Below are 16332 nucleotides of genomic sequence, written 5' to 3'. Positions count from 1 at the left end.
TGTCCTCAGGGATTGAGGCCATGAGGACAGCGGGGTTGGTGCAATGCCTCTGTCCCAACACCTCATCCATGAGGACAAACCAGGGCCAAGTTTCAGCAGTGGGTTTCCCACTCACACCCTCTCCTGTCCCAGGACACGTGCAATCTAAGGCAGAGCAAATTAACCATGGCTTGTTAACAGCAACAGCACAATACAACAGCACAATACATTTCAGCAAAGATGTGTGTATTAATTTTCTTATATATATAAAGATAAGAGTTAAGATTAAGTTTATAATAAACTTTAACTGGTTTCGCTAGCTATTTGAGTAAATGAAAACATAATACTTACATTTAAATGTGAATTTGCTGTCCACCACCGATCTCTAGTCTCGGCCGCTGGCCTGTCGTCAACGGCGTGCAATGACTTATGGGGTAGGATATAGGCCGCTAGTGTCCATTTATGTATCCTTCCTTTCACGGGGAAACGAAGGCCCTGTCCCAAATGGCGCACTTCATGCGGACTTTCGGTCTCGTGGACTTGAATTGCGTGTGCTCGCTGAATCTACGAGTTCGTAGGCCGTCCCATTCAGCTTTTTACCGCTCTGAAGTGTGCTCAGCAGCGCCCCCTTTGTACCCTTGAAGCGGTCTTCCACGAAGCCCGCATAGAAGCAGGCTCCACGCACTTTAACTACCCAGGAATCCTTGCGAAAGGCCAATCAGACAACAGATGGGAGGAGATTTCACTCACGGATAATTGTTGACATGGCTGAGAAGAAAATATTACGGTTTTTATGACCTAAATGTACATTTTACCAGTTGTTACCTACAGTTTATACAAACATTATGGTCATCGACCACCAGTGGTTGATGTCTCAAACATAATAATAGCGCGTTTAATTATACGATCGCATTATGATTCATTAAATAAATAGAACCGAATGTCAGGGCTTTACTGAGTCATATGTAAACATAGTATGAATATTGAAACCTGTAAATTGAAAAAAAATGTTTAAATTATGTTTTAAAATTGTAATCTTAGTTCAAATGGAACATTATGTAGCCTATTATTATGTACAACTGTAGGCTATACATCATTTAAATAAACATGATATATCTATTGTTTAATGCCCAGGTGATATGCACAATATCAAAATATAGAACTGTAAAATTAGGATGTGTAGATGACATGCAGATAAGACGTCGGAGCGCAAAAATGTGATTTCTCCTGGCCAACAACCAGGCCGTTATTTCCGGCGTGCCGATCGAGTCTGTCCCAAAAATACCTCTCAATGCGCCCTCGTAAACTCGCGCCAAGGGCCCTATAGGTCTGCACTACATGACGTCACCAAAGTGTGGACTCGAAGGGGGCATTTGGCGTCGCTTTTGAATCAGGGTAGCCTTCGTCGCGGCGCGATGACGCAACCGTCCTTCGAATACGGCCTTCGGAGGATGCAGAATTGAATTGGGACAGCCTTCATCGCGCCGCGGTGACGCAATCGGCCTTCAAATACGGCCTTCGGAGGATGCAGCCTTCACATTAGGCTTGTTTGAGATGAGCAAAATCTGCGCAGAATCGATCACCTGTGATCAGCGCGAGATGCATGCCGGTTAGAAATGTGTCCGAGTGCGGTCCGCCTTGCTCTGATGTCATGCTGACGTATGTCAAAAATCTCTCGCGAGCGCAAGGCGCACCTGTCGGATTCTGCAGTCGAGCGCATTTGCTCTCCACCGACTGCGCTGATCAAAAGCATGATGGGAAACGACTTACTGACGACACAGCTTAATGTTTATTGGTTTAAACAACCGTGATGTATTTTATGTGTGAATATTCCCAAACTATCTAACAGTGCGATCTCTATGGGTTATGCAATGTCATTTTTATAAAAATAAAAAAAATAAAAAAACACATGTCTGTATTAAAGAAAAAGACTGATAAACATGTATTTGGAATGGAATTAAATAAGTAGGCTACTTTGGGTGTCTTGTTCATTATATTTATTTTCATATAAAAGCAACAGAACTTAAATTCCATCCAGTTTATTAGCAACACTGTGCACGAGCGTGAATCCGGTGAATCCCGCGATATCCATCTTTGATCTTGCAGGTGTCAGATCCACTGCGAGAAGAGAGATCTGTCCGGCTTGCCTGCGCTTTTTTCACTTCTCCTCTCACTGCAGCCGCCTACTCTCGCGTACATTTCAGGCGAGGCAAGGCGCATCTCAAACAAGCCTAATGGGACACAGCTTTAGCTTTGACGAACGCGGAAGCGCAGAGGAAAGTGCAAAACAAAACACTGGTTAGAATTCTAAAATTAGAATTTTTAAAGAGAAATGTTGGAGGAGCTTGAGTTTGTTGCCCAGCCCTATTCATCTGAACCGCGAGAAGCTTCTCACCAAAGCTTACACTACTCCTACATCCTACATCATGCGTCGGGTCAGAGGTCACTCTTCTGCAGGAACTCATTTTGTGTTCGGCTGTTACCGGAAGCCAGTGATTATAGTTTATAAAATAATAAATATATATTTCTTATGAAAATGCATCACTTCTCTTCAGAAGGCCTTTATTAACCCCCTGGAGCCGTATGGATTACTTTCATGATGGATGGATATGCTTTTTTGGGCTTAAAAAAATGGTATCATTCACTCCCATTATAAAGCTTGGAAGAGCCAGGATATTTTTTTATATATCTCCGATTGTGTTTGGTTGAAAGAAGAAAGTTATATACACCTAGGATGGCTTGAGGGTGAGTAAATTATGGGCTAATTAAAATTTTTGAGTGAACTAACGCAACGCAAAGGTGATTCTGCGCTAATTTGATATAATATTTTATGTTTATAATGTTGTAGATTTATGTAGCAAATGAGAATCAATAAAATTATTGACTATTTTAGATTAAAGCAACAGTTTTTCAATTACAGAAGAATATGTAAAAGCATGGTATTTGGGGTAAACAGCTCCCCTGCTGTTGGTGCGAAAAGCAGAATAATTAACATGATAATAAACCGCTGGCTTACTTTTCCAGTTGTTGACATGACATGATTAGATTCAGATGGTAAATATCACAATATTTATAATGAAACCATCATATTTAAAAATATTTACCCCCATGTGTGGGGTAAAAAGCTCCCATTGCCACCTCATACAGTTATTTTTAAATAAATCACTTTTATAATTTATTTTCACACAAAATCTGTTGCTCCATCAATGTTAAGTAAACAATTTTTTTTTCTGCAATCATATGCTATAGGAGTAGGGAAAAGCATATTTTTCTTAAGGTGTGCCTTTAGCCCATACCCTTCTATTTATAACATTTTATAATGTTTGTCATCAAAACTGACATTAAAACTAATTATGTTGTGACCAAAAATGTCGAAAAAAAGTCAAAATGATTGTGCTGAAATTCTTTTAAGTAGGTGAAACTCATTAGCAACATCACCAGCAGGTGGCGCAAAGTTACAGTTAGCACCACTGCTTAGCACAATATGACATGAACAGGTCATTTAAGTTCCATTTGAAGTTACTGACTGCTCCTTTGTTACTGCTTTCTGAGACATTAAATAATTAGTCCTGTACCACTGCTGAATCTGACAATAAGACCCTCCAGTGTGTTTGGAAACCATATGATTATTTTATACAAATTTTTGAGACATTTCAATGTATTTTGAAGTAATATGCTTTTTGTTGGTCTTCAAGTGCCTTATATCAAGGCAAGGCAAGGCAAGTTTATTTATATAGCACATTTCATACACAATGGCAATTCAAAGTGCTTTACATAGAAGAAATTAAAATAATAAAAAGAAATGAATAATTAAAACAGTTTAGAAAAATAAAAAATAAAACACAGTACAGTACAAACAGTCGGACGAACATTGGCACAGTGCTCATTTATTAAATGCATAGCTAAACAGATGTGTTTTGAGTCTGGATTTGAAAGTGACTATTGTAGGAGCATATCTGATCTCCTTTGGAAGCTGGTTCCAGCTGTGGCTGGCATAATAGCTAAAAGCGGACTCGCCATGCTTTGAGTGAACCCTTGGTATTTCTAGCTGATATGATCCTAGTGATCTGAGTGATCTGTTGGGTTTATATTCAGTGAGCATATCTGCAATGTATTGAGGTCCTAGGCCATTGAATGATTTATATACCAGTAATAATACTTTAAAATCAATCCTAAATTTAACTGGGAGCCAGTGTAAAGACCTGAGGACTGGTGTGATATGTTCATATTTTCTGGTTCTGCTCAGAATCCTGGCGGCAGCATTCTGTATGAGCTGCAACTGTCTTATGGTCTTTTTGGGAAGGCCAGTGAGGAGTCCATTACAATAATCCACCCTGCTGGTGATGAAAGCATGAACAAGTTTCTCTAAGTCTTGTCTGGAAACAAAGCATCTAATTCTTGCAATATTTTTCAGATGATAGTATGCTGACTTAGTTATTGCTTTGACATGACTACTGAAACTAAGGTCTGACTCTAGTGTCACACCAAGATTCCTGACTTGATTTTTAGTAGTTTGACCCCTAGAGTGAAGGTATGCATTCACCTTGAGAACTTCATCTTTGTTTCCAAACGCAATGACTTCAGTTTTGTCTTTGTTTAACTGAAGAAAGTTTTGACACATCCAACTGTTGACTTCATCGCTGCATTGGCACAGGGAGTCAATGGGGCTGTAATCGTTAGGCGATAGGGCTAAGTAAATCTGTGTGTCGTCTGCATAGCTGTGGTAGGCAATTTGGTTCTTTCTCATTATTTGGCTCATTGGGAGCATATACAGGTTGAACAGGAGTGGCGCAAGAATTGAGCCTTGAGGGACTCCGCATGTCATGGATGTCCACTCAGACTTATGATCTCCTATACTCACATAATAACCTCTCCCATCTAAGTATGACCTGAACCATTTTAGGACTATCCCAGAAAGCCCCACCCAGTTTTCCAGCCTGTCAAGAAGTATGTTGTGATCGACAGTGTCAAATGCAGCACTGAGGTCGAGTAGTACCAGCACTGATAATTTGCCTGAATCAGTAAGCGAATCTCGTTTATTATCTTTATGAGCGCTGTCTCTGTGCTGTGGTGCGGTCGGAAACCAGATTGAAAATTGTCAAAGTATCCATTCGAGCATAAGAATTTCTTCAGCTGATTGAAGACAACTTTTTCAATGATCTTGCCTATGAAAGGAAGATTTGAGATCGGCCTATAGTTGCTTAATATGGTCTTATCCAGATTGTTCTTTTTCAGGAGGGGCTTGACAACTGCAGTTTTCAGGGAGTTTGGAAAACTCCCAGAGAGAAGTGAAGCATTTACCACTTCTAGAAGATCTGCTTCTAAACTGTTTAACACACTTTTGAAAAATGATGTGGGAAGTGTGTCAAGAGCGCAGGTTGATGTTTTAAGGTGCTGTACGGTTTCTTCCAAAATTTTGCCATCAATTTCTTTGAAGTCAGACATAGTAACTACTTTCTCAGGTGGTTTGATCTGTCTAACCCCAGGGCAACTCAAGGATGTGCTGATCACCTCTCTGATATTATTGATTTTCTCAGAGAAGAAAGAAGCAAACTCACTGCACTTGTTGTCTGAGAGCATTTCACTGGGAATCTGGCTTGGGGGGTTTGTCAGTCTCTCTACAGTAGCAAAAAGAGTGCGTGTGTTGTTTAAATTACTGTTTATAATATTTGAGAAGAAAGTCTGTCTAGCTTTGCCTAGTTCCATATTGAAAGCATGGATGCTGTCTTTGTAGATGTTATAATGGACTACAAGTTTTGTCTTCCGCCACATGCGCTCTGCTTTTCTGCATTGTCTTTTCATATTTTGCACTGCTGTTGAGTTTCTCCAAGGTGCTTTTTGTCTGCCACTTTTCTTCCTGACTTTAACAGGAGCAAAATCATCAAATACACTTTTAACTTTTGAGTTAAAAGAATCAAGGAGAAAATCAACAGAGTCTGCAGATATGCTTGGTGTTAAGGATATAGCCTTCATAAATAGTACACTAGTGTTCTCATTTAAGCATCTCTTCTTGAAAGACACAGATCTAGCTTCAGTGGCAGGAGAGATCAATATATCAAAGAAAATACAGAAATGATCAGACAGTGCTACATCCTTAATAACAATCAGTGAAATGTTTAGACCCTTACTGATAAGTAAATCTAGAGTGTGTCCACGATTGTGTGTGGGTCCATGTATATGCTGAGTCAGATCAAAAGTTTTTAAAACACTTTTGATTTCTTTTGCCATATTGTTCTCTGCACTATCTATGTGGATGTTAAAATCTCCAGCAATGGCAAAACAGTCAAACTCTGAGGTAATTGTTGATAACAGTTCTGTAAAGTCCTCAGCAAAGGCTGGAGAGTATTTTGGAGGCCTGTAAATAATGATAAGTAAAATGCGTGGAGCACCTTTTAACACAATACCCAGATATTCGAAAGACAAGTAATTCCCAAATGATATTTGCTTACATTGATAGATATCTTTAAAAAGAGCAGCTAGACCCCCACCTCTCTTAACAGCTCTGCAGACACTCATAAAAGTAAAGTTAGGAGGGGCTGCTTCATTGAGGACTGTTGCACTGCAGCTGTCTTCTAGCCAGGTTTCATTCAGAAGCATAAAATCCAGATTGTTTGTGGTTATTAAGTCGTTGACTAGAAGTGATTTATTTTTGAGTGAGCAGATGTTAAAGAGTGCTAACTTAACAGACTTACTTTTCCCCACAGCAATATTAGTTTGACGTGTAATAGGCACCAGATTAGTTAGGTTTGCTGTACGGCTATTGAAGGCCTTAAAGGCCGTACACACCGGGACGAATATCGGCGCGCGTTATTCGTCAGCGTTTTTTGTGTTCACACCCAAGCGATTTTCGCTGACGATGAGCCGAGTGAACATGCAAATTCATTCCCTGACATTAGATGGCGCTTAATGTAAAACAGAAATACAATACCACTCCATAACAGTATATACTCTGCAATACCACTCCATAACAGTTCTCTTTTATCAAGATTTTTGTAGTCGCTGTCGCGTTTGTCATATAGTTCTTTATGTTCCAACACCAACGAGACCAGCAGCTCTACATTCATCTTGCCTTGCATCTTCCTCGTCTTATTTCTTCCAGGCAGTGTAGACGATACTTGGCGTATATCTTCTTCGCCGTTACATATGTGTGCTCGGCAAGACCGTTTTGTGTTTGAGCGCCCCCAAGTTGTGTTTTACTGTAACTTCAGAAGCTCCAGACACGTGAGCAAAAGCGCCAATCTCATTGGTCGGATAGTTTTTGACGCGGTGCGTCAAACCAAAAAAACGAACCCGAGGCGTTTTAAAAAAAATTACGCTTTTACGCGTGGCGTTTTTCGCGTCGGTGTGCACACTCACATTGGCGCCCTTTGTTTAGTCACGAGGCGTTAAACGTCGGCGAATATCGTGCGCGAAATTCGTCCCGGTGTGAACAGGCCTTTAGACTTTTCTTGTAATAGAACAGCAATAGAGAAAGATACAGGCACACTGGGTTCCTGCTTGTTCTGTAAACATTTGAGAAAGTCACTGTAATCAAAACGGGGACCCGACACATATCACTGAGAGCTGGTATCAGTTGTTTTTGGTTCACCTCGAGCAGATGGAGGAGGGTGTGGGCCCTGGCGTTGTGGCAGAGGCCGAAGAGCTCTCACAGGAGGGGGGGGGGGGGTCCGCAGGCTTTGGTGGTTGCGGTGCCTGTCTTTTTTTGGTTGTTATCTGGGGGCTTGCAGCAAAAGAGTGGGATAGTCTGGTTCCAGCATACACCAGTTCTTCCATTTTCTGTGAGAAGCACAGAAGTGGCGATGCTGGAGAGAGGAAAAAGTGTCTGGTGAAAGGGGCTGTTGCTCTGGTGTTATCGGAGGCTGTAATATGCTGTCCTGGCTTCCCTGGCTGTTTTCCAGGAAGTCGTCCTTGGGTGCTGAATCTTCAAGCAGTTCTGATATGTCTGTCTGTGGTGAGCTCTGTGGGCAGGGCTCAGCTGAGATTGTGTCCGTGAGCAGAGGTTATTGTGGCGGAGTGGTGTTATCATGTCCATTTTGCTGCTGAAGTGAAGTCCCGTGATCATTCATACTTTGTCCAGGTGTGTGTGTGCCGTTCAGATTGAGTGGATTGGCACACACTGCAGAAGGATGATTGAGGGAGAAGTAGATATTGTCCTTTAACACTCTTGAACCAAGTTTGTTTGGGTGATGGCCATCCCGATGAAACAGTTGTCTCTGACTCCAGAAAAGATTGAAATTGTCAATGAAGTTCACTCCTTTTATATATTGCAGTTTTTTTGCAGCCACGTATTAAGCCCAAGTAACCGTGAAAACATGTTTGTTCCTCTTGCTGGGAGAGGTCAACTGATGAATGTTTGAACTTTCAGTCTTTTAAGTGTTTCAAAAAGTTCATGGAAATCCTTCTTAAGGAGTTCTGACTGCTCTTTATGAATATCATTCTTCCCCACATGAATGATGAGTCGATTTGCAGTCTTATGTTTCATCAGAATGTTCTGAAGTTCCCTGTTTACATCAGAAGTTGTTGCTTGTGGAAGGCAGCACGTAGTTGTATCCCTGCTGCTAATGTTTCTGATTATGGAGTCCCCCACTATCAGAGTCCTGGGCTCGGCTGCGCTCTGAGCTGAGTGCCGCTGTCTGCTCGACCTTGAGCGCCAGTTAGCATCAGTGTTAGCTACTGGCCCATTCAGTCTGTGTTCGATCACATTCATCACGTTTGAGGATTCCTCATTTACATTCCTTAGTACTTCAAATCTGTTCTCAAGATGTATAGGCGGTGGTAGGAGACCAGTGTTTGCAATCCTTGTCAGAGCTGTATCTGGGGTAGAGGATGCTACTGTGGCAATATGTAATGCTCGTGACAATCTGATGTCTCGAGTGCCTTTGGGTCTCGCTCCCTGTTTGTGCCATCGATTAGTAAGTCGATCGGCTTGTTTCTCTACCTGTCGAGGAGCACTAGTTTCATGGGACTCACCGGTATGCTGAGGGTGTCCATGACGAAGCTCTGTTGTGTGCTCCGTCTGGTTTGGTGGTCCCGTAAGTAACTTTGTTTCAAGAACTGCAATCCTTTGTAAAAGTCTGTGGCAGTTGGTGCAGCAAGTAGATTCTTGAACCAGAAGAGGCATTTTCTCTTATCCTTGAGGCAGTTTTGTTTTCCTTTCCCGGAATGTAAGCTGGTCGGGTAAAATAATTCTCAGTTTTTGTAGTAATCCAAACTTTGTAGTATGAGCACTGTGCTGATTTGCTGAAGTTAAAATGAGGTGATAAAAGGAAATAAAATAAAGGAAATAAAATATAAAAAAATAAGAGATAAAATGTAAAAGCGATAGAGCAAAGCGCGGAGCAGTAAGCAGGAGCGTCCGAACAGTAGCTGAGCAGGAAGTCAAGTCAAGTCACTTTTATTTCTATAGCACTTTATATTATACAGATCATATCAAAGCAGTTTCACAGTGATAAACAGGAAAATACTGAAGCAGAATCAATAGTGTCATAATTTAGCTGAAATTTAGCTTTTGTAATCAATATCATTCAACCTGCATTGTAAATCAGGTTTATTGGCAAAATGTACAGACTTTCAGCTGTTTGCAATGAACAAATCAAACAAAAGTAATTGAAATATCTTAAGACAACAAATGTTTCAAGTGGTTTCCCCAAATTCAACTGAAAATGCAACTTTTAATGACTTCTGCAGTCTCAAAATTATTCACCCCCTGAAGAGAATACCTCATAACAGCACAAATCTGCAAAACAGGTGTTGTCTCAAGCACACCTGATGCAACTAATCAAGGGCTTCATTAGATGCACCAGGTGTGCTTGAGCTAGAACACACGAGTATCTGAACTGGCTAGGTTTGTTGAGTGCCACGTTTGACTGCATGTTGGAAATGTGGCTAAGTCAAAAGAATGGTCCAAAAAGTTAAGAGAAGATATCATCACCCTTCACAAATAAGGCTTTTGATTTTGATAACCTGATTTGCAATGGGGGTTGAATAATTTCGATTACAACCAGTGTTTCCCCTACCATTATATAAGGGGGGCGCCCCGCCCTCCTAACGGCTCCCCCCGCCCCCCTTGAAGTCAAGTAAATTTGATTTGATTTTCTTTATAGCGCCAGATTACAATTTGTTATTTTATTTAAAAAAACTAAATAGCCCTTAAGTAATATGTTATTTATCTTATTTCCACAATGGCATGTCTTTTCTGTCTGTGTTTGCGCGTTTACAGTTATCCCAATGAGTGCGCAAACGCGCACACTCACACACAAACAAACACTTGCGTCAAATACAGATGAGCACTAGCGGACAGAGAGCGCGCGGCGGGAAATATGTCGCTGAACTGATGATGGCAACACTCGCTCTACTGCGAGTAGCAGCCGGAGTAGCTCTCCTGCTCCAAGTCCCGTTTCACACATATTTCGTTTGCAGTGCGTGTGCGGTGAGTATTTTTTCCCGTACCCATGTTTACAGAGCTTTCACACTGCACGCGGATGCAGTCCGTCGATGATCGATCCGTTCCAGTTGCGGTGCGTGTACAGCAGTGCAGAGATCGTTTCCGCACCGAGTCTACTTTTGCCGTTTATATACTGTCTATGATTTCTGCTGTGCTGCAAACGCTGAATTAAAGTGACAGCATGTTTCGTGGTCAAAATGAACACAGATTGACCTGAAAATGTAGTCATTTCACCATAAGTGCGATTAATTAAATAAAATGTAGTAATCTCACCATAAATTGATTTAATTAAATACTACTTTTTTCACTTTAATACCGGGGTAAAGCAAGGAAAACTACAATTTACCTCAACAAGGCGACATAATGACATTCGTGGAGGTGGAAAAACAAGTTCTTTGTGACATGCAAGATTTATTGTATTAAAATTTAAATGCAAAAGATTTTAATATAAATACATGGTTAAATATTTTACCACTTGCTTGAGCAACTTAATATATAATTATATAGAAGTAATGCATTGAATAATACATTGTTTAAATTGTGTTTAAACGTGAACGCGCGTTCACAGCAGTGCTGCGTCTGACAGGATTATTCTCTCCAATAAATGCATCATAGAAATAAAAACTTCTCACAAAAAAAGCCAAATTTAAAATTTGTTTGTCATATAAATGTATTAACTAACATTAACGAACAATGAATGAGCAATATATGTGTTAGTATTTATAAATCTTTTTTTAGTTGTTAGTTAAAAAATAAAACTATTTAAGCTCTGGTCCATTAATATTAACAACCATTAATATAAAATTAACAAATACTTCTATAAATTTAACAAAGGTTATTTGCAAAAGTCAATTTTAAAAAGATTTAAATGTTTTTTTGTTTTTTTTAAAGAGATATCTTATGTTAACATTTTTTTTTAAACATTTGTGTTTTATGTTAACTTTTACAAAGCATAACCCTCCCAGACAACCAATAATGTGACACATAGATAGATGGATAGATAGATAGATAGATAGTGTCTGTGTCAATTTTCCCCAACCTGCAAACCTAGGGGAAACACTGACAACTATATGTAGTCACCTGCTTCTTTTGCCATGGTTGCCCTTTTGGGTATGCTGCCTCTAAGTCTCGGTACATGTATTCGTATTGAACCGAATCGGTATGGGCGTCACGGTTCGGTGCCTGAATTTACACGGAGAATACACGGTATAAAAATAAATAAAACTCGCATGCAAATTAATTAATGTAATGCGGAAATACTGTTAGATACGCGGGTTCTTTAGGGACACCTAATCTTAAGCTAGGTTTGTTTATACTTTCGCCTGCAGCGCGAGCCTCCACAGACCGCGTGCGCCTCCCCAAATGGACGAGGCATTTGTACTTCGCGTTCGCCGGTGTACTATTCTTTGAAATGACAGGGTGCGACTCGGTATAACTGTCCATCAGGAATCAGCGGTGAGAAGTAATGTACACTCGTGAATGTTTATTTTAGTAGCCTACAACAACACTTTAGTACACCAAAACCACACTACAAAATAATCGAGTAAGGAAACCAGATTATTCCTTGTGACATTAGAAAAAAAAAATGGATATGAGAACGTAACCTACAACTAAATTAACGTTATCTTACATAATTTCTAAACATTTGTATTTAGTTTTGTGAACCTTTTTATAAAACATGGCCATTTATTTTTATTTAAAGGGCTTATGTCTGCTATTGTAGGCTCATTTTGTTAATGTACGTTAAGCAACTAATTTAGATGCAAGAACTGGGTGCCGGTGCTGTGAGATGTACATGCTCGGCCAGATTCGGCTCTAAAGTCGTGCGTCTTCGGAGCCGTGCGCGCTAAAAAACTGTGCACTGCACACCGCCACGCGAAATGTGGCCTTGCGCACCCAACGCGCAAGACCGCCCACACCGCAATGATGACATTTTTGCCTCGCGCTCATGCGTCCGCACATAAATAAGAGATGCTTTATTTTCAGTTTTATAGCTGATTGTCTTATTTTGTTTACATCTTACTTTACACACTTCAGGGCAGGCTGTTGCAGCTAGCTCAGGGGAGAGACTGTATGACACTATGGTACAGCCTGAGACATGCACAATAAAAAAAAAATTGCCTTCTGCATTTTTGTTTTGCTTTTCCCTCCATTGTACCGAACTCGGAACATTGGCTCCCTATTAAACATCGTATAAATGTAAAAATATTGCTAATTACTTACAAAGCACTAAATGGTTTAGCTCCGCAGTACTTGAGTGAGCTCTTAACGCATTATAGTCCTTCACGTCAATTGCAATCTCAAATTTCCGGCCAGTTGATAATACCTAGAATATCAAAATCGACTGCTGGCGGTATATCCTTTTTCTATTTAGCACCAAAACTTTGGAACAGTCTTCCTAACATTGTCCGAGAAGCAGACACACACTGTCAGTTCAAAGCTAGACTAAAGACACTCTCTTTGACCTAGCATACACATAACACATTATAGACTTTTATAATTAAATGTTAGGCTGCATAGATCAGGTCAGCCGGAACCAGGAACACTTCCCATAAATCCTGATGTACTCGTTACATCATAAGAAGAATGGCGTCTACGCTAATATTAGTCTCTCTGTTTATCCCGAGGTTTACAGCAGTCCGCCGAATCCAGGTCGTATCCAGATCTGATGAAGGACCTGCGCCTGGACGCGATGACAACGCAGTCCTGAAGTGTCAGCTAGTCTCTCCCCTGTGAAGGTCTCCCTCCCATCCCTTTACCTCTCTACAGATAAAGCATTGTCGGGATAATTCCGGTTTGCGTGGCTACGCGGAAGCGATACAAATTCTATAAATTTTAAGGCCAGACAAGTAGTTTGTTGAGGGTTGGTTTGTAGGGAAAGAGAGAGGTTATAGGGCAACATATGTCACTTTGAGTGATTTATGGCCCTTAAGCCCCGCCCCCTTTTTGACGTGGGAATATTCCCACGCTTGCCCCGCCCCCTTTTTGACTGTGGGAATATTCCCACGCTTGCCCCGCCCCCTTCTACCTCCCACCCACCTCCGGACAGACCACGTGACCGTGAGAATTTTCCCGCGGTACCCTTCCCCACAAACACCCCCACCCACCCCACTTCTGGACATGTCATGTGACCGTGGGAAATTTTTTTTACGATCCACATTAAAACGTTAAAACAACATGTATTAAAATTATATCATGCCAATAGTTCTATTTTCTAATACATTTGAAGAAAAGTTGTACTTTCACAATTACAGTGTTTAAAGGTGTATAAAACATATAACGTTAAAATACATTTGTAAAATGTTAAAACATTAATGAAAAAGTTAAAATTGCATTTTTTCTCTAAAAGAGTTATTAAAAATGAGTTAGTGTTATTTTAAGATGTTAAAAAATCAATAATTTACAGAAAAGTAAATGTATCCATCCACACAGTATTTGTAAAACTGCTACATAAAACACAAACTAGTTTAAAAACATTGTTAAAAAGTCTTACGCTTTTACAATTTCAGTTGTTGAAAGAGAACCAAAACTCTTATTATCTCCAAAGATTTATCCGGTTACAATAATGTTTAAACATCATATTGTTTAACAAATAACATTTTGACGATGTATATTAAAACTTTTTAAGAAATGTACAATAAAGACATAATCAGAGATGAGATCACTGTTTTTTATTTATCAAAGAAGACAGATGTAATTTCATTATTAGTGTCAATAGTGTCCATCACTTTTAAAACATTAATGAAATAAGTTAAAATTGCATTTTTTCTCTAAAAGAGTTATTAAAAAATGAGTTAGTGTTATTTTAAGACATTAAACAAATATTAAAACACATCAAACGCATAAACACATGCGTGCATTTTAAAAACTGACTTGCGTTTTTTTACAATTTCACTTGTTGAAAGAGAACCAAAACTCTTATTATCTCCAAAGATTTATCCGGTTACAATAATGTTTAAACATCATATTGTTTAACAAATAACATTATGACGATGTATATTAAAACTTTTTAAGAAATGTACAATAAAGACATAATCAGAGATGAGATCACTGTTTTTTATTTATCAAAGAAGACAGATGTAATTTCATTATTAGTGTCCATAGTGTCCATCACTTTTAAAACATTAATGAAATAAGTTAAAATTAATTTTTTCTCTAAAAAGAGTTATTAAAAAATGAGTTAGTGTTATTTCAAGATGTTAAAACATTAAAACAACTTTTTTTTCATTTACAAAAATATCATTTTTCTCTAAAAACAGTTATTTAAAAATGAGTTAGTGCTATTTCAAGATGTTAAAAAATTAAAACAACTTTTTTCATTTACAAAAATATAATTTTTCTCTAAAAACAGTTATTTAAAAACGAGTTAGTGTTATTTCAAGATGTTAAAACATTAAAACAACTTTTTTCATTTACAAAAAGATCATTTTTCTCTAAAAAGAGTTATTAAAAAATGAGTTAGTGTTATTTCAAGATGTTAAAACATTAAAACATCTTTTTTCATTTACAAAAAGATCATTTTTCTCTAAAAAGACTTATTAAAAAATGAGTTAGTGCTATTTCAAGATGTTAAAACATTAAAACAACTTTTTTTCATTTACAAAAAGATCATTTTTCTCTAAAAACAGTTATTTAAAAATGAGTTAGTGTTATTTCAAGATGTTAAAACATTAAAACATCTTTTTTCATTTACAAAAAGATCATTTTTCTCTAAAAAGACTTATTAAAAAATGAGTTAGTGCTATTTCAAGATGTTAAAACATTAAAACAACTTTTTTTCATTTACAAAAAGATCATTTTTCTCTAAAAACAGTTATTTAAAAATGAGTTAGTGTTATTTCAAGATGTTAAAACATTAAAACAACTTTTTTCATTTACAAAAAGATCATTTTTCTCTAAAAAGAGTTATTTAAAAATGAGTTAGTGTTATTTTAAGATGTTAAAAATCAATAATTTACAGAAAAGTAAGTGCATCCATCCACACAGTATTTGTAAAACTGTTACATAAAACACAAACTAGTTTAAAACATTGTTAAAAAGTCTTACGCTTTTTACATGCCATTTGTTGAAAGAAGAACAAGTGTATATTCCACATGAAATGTATATCCGAAATGTATATCCAAGACCAAAGGTTTATCCAACAACAAGGATATATCCATGACCAGAGGTATATCCAAATATATATCCAAAAGGTATATCCAAGACCAAAGGTTTATCCAACATTAAGGGTGTATCCGGATCCATAGGTTTAGAGATTTTATTTCCAAAAGTTACAAAGTCTCGTGAGGAGCTCAATGAAACACGTCCACACGGTTACATCCCAAAAGTTAGACTGACCTCTGTGACATCTGCCCAGTAGCCACAGGTAGACCACTCCCACCCTAGACCCCCTCCCACCCCTAGACACCTCCCACCCCTAGACACCTCCCACACCAAGACCCCTCCCACATCAAGATCCCTCCCAAGCCAACTATGTATTGGGTAACAGATCAGTGAGTTGTTTTTAATTAAATAAGAGTTTTGTTTTCCACAATCATTTAAAAACTTTTTTACAAAAATGTATGTATAAAGTTAAAATGCAATGGTTTAGTATCCGTACGTTTTACAACGTTATCTGAACAATGTTTCAAACGTGAGCATTTAACATATCGAACAACATCAGTTAAAAAATACGTAAAACGAATAGTTTTTAAGCAAAACTTTTTAACATTACAATTCACTATAAACTTTTGTTTAGTTCTTAGCTAAAATATATCCTTCACTGTCCACAAAACATCCATGCGCACGGAAAGCATAACATGAATGTGAAATCCGATCTGTGAAGCCAAGTCTGCGTTGGTAAAAACTCCAATAATCAAAACAATGTTTAAATTTTGTGTGTTTTATTTAATTTAGTTATTAATCCAGTA

This window comes from Abramis brama (assembly GCF_963993115.1).
Source record: "Abramis brama genome assembly, chromosome: 5".
Taxonomy (NCBI): Eukaryota; Metazoa; Chordata; class Actinopteri; order Cypriniformes; family Leuciscidae; genus Abramis; species Abramis brama.
Note: the sequence above shows the minus strand (reverse complement) of the source record.